Genomic DNA, 1263 nt, shown 5'->3' on the forward strand with positions numbered 1-1263 from the left:
TTTGAGACAGATCAAACTATGGAGCCCAGGCTGGCCTTGAACTCATGGCAATCTTCCTGCCTGAGCCTCCCAAGGGCTGGGATTGCAGGGGTGCTTCACCTCGCCTTGCAATTCTTTTCTTTTATACAGAGCTGCTTTCTGCTTTGGGGGTGGTTTCTGCTGCCATTTTGGGAGCCTTGTGCATGATGAACAGGTGCCCTGCCAGGGAGCTAGCCCCAGCTTCAAGGGCACCTTGTCCTTGGACAGAGCACTTCCGTCCTCACCAGGGTCCTCTGCTGTCCCAGAGGTATCCGAGGCCATAGCAAGCAGAAAGCTACAGACTCTAATTCTAGCAGTGATGGCTGGACACCAGGATTCCATCCTGCTTCTTGTTACCCTGCAAAGAAGAACACAGTTTCATTTCTCTGAGAAAGATAACTTCTTCAAACTGTTCTCTTGGAATGTGTCTGCGTCCAGAACGTGCTGACGGAGAAGCGACAACAGTTAAATTTAGAAAGTTCTCAAATCAAAGACTAGTCAAGCTGAGAGGAGAAGCGGGACTCCAGCTGGGCTGCCAGTTTTTCTCAGAGAAAGAAGCCGAGGCAGGAGGGAGGTCAGCTGCTCGGCCAGGTCACTTGCAAGATGTGCTTGCTTTTCCTCGTGGCTCATCACATCCACCGAGACAGACTCAGAGCAAAGCCAGGCTAGAACTCAGGTTTGAGTGCCAGGCATGGTGGCTCGTACCTATGATCCCAGGATTTGAGAGGCTGAGGCAGGAGGATTGTCAAGAGTTTGAGGCCAGCCTGGGCTACCTAGTGAGCTCAGGGCCAGGCTGAATTACGTAGCAAGACACTGTCTCGGAAAACAAAACGAAAAATCCTCAGGCTCAGGTATCCCCCCACCCCTCGCCTCTCTCTGCCTCTCTGTCTCTGTCTGTCTGTCTGTCTGTCTGTCTGTCTGTCTGTCTCTCTCTCTCTCTCTCTCTCTCTCTCTCCCCCAGACCTTATCAGAGCATTAACATTCAGAGTTCTGAAAACAAGATAATTTTCTGGAAAATGAAGCTTCCCGTTCCTTCTGTCAGTCATGGAAAGACACTTGGGAGGAAGCCAGGGACACGAGCGTGTCCTTATTCAGAGATGATGAGGCCGTCCCCAAGACACCTGCCTGTGACTAGGCGCTGTCTCGTGACTCAAGAGCATGCCAGGGGCTGGACATTGCTCAGCCACCAGGAGGCCCTGGGAATTCCAACCCGGATGTCTCCTCCTCAGGGCGGGGCCGGCTGAG

Source organism: Octodon degus, unplaced genomic scaffold, assembly GCF_000260255.1.
Source record: "Octodon degus isolate 3935 unplaced genomic scaffold, OctDeg1.0 scaffold00036, whole genome shotgun sequence".
Taxonomy (NCBI): Eukaryota; Metazoa; Chordata; class Mammalia; order Rodentia; family Octodontidae; genus Octodon; species Octodon degus.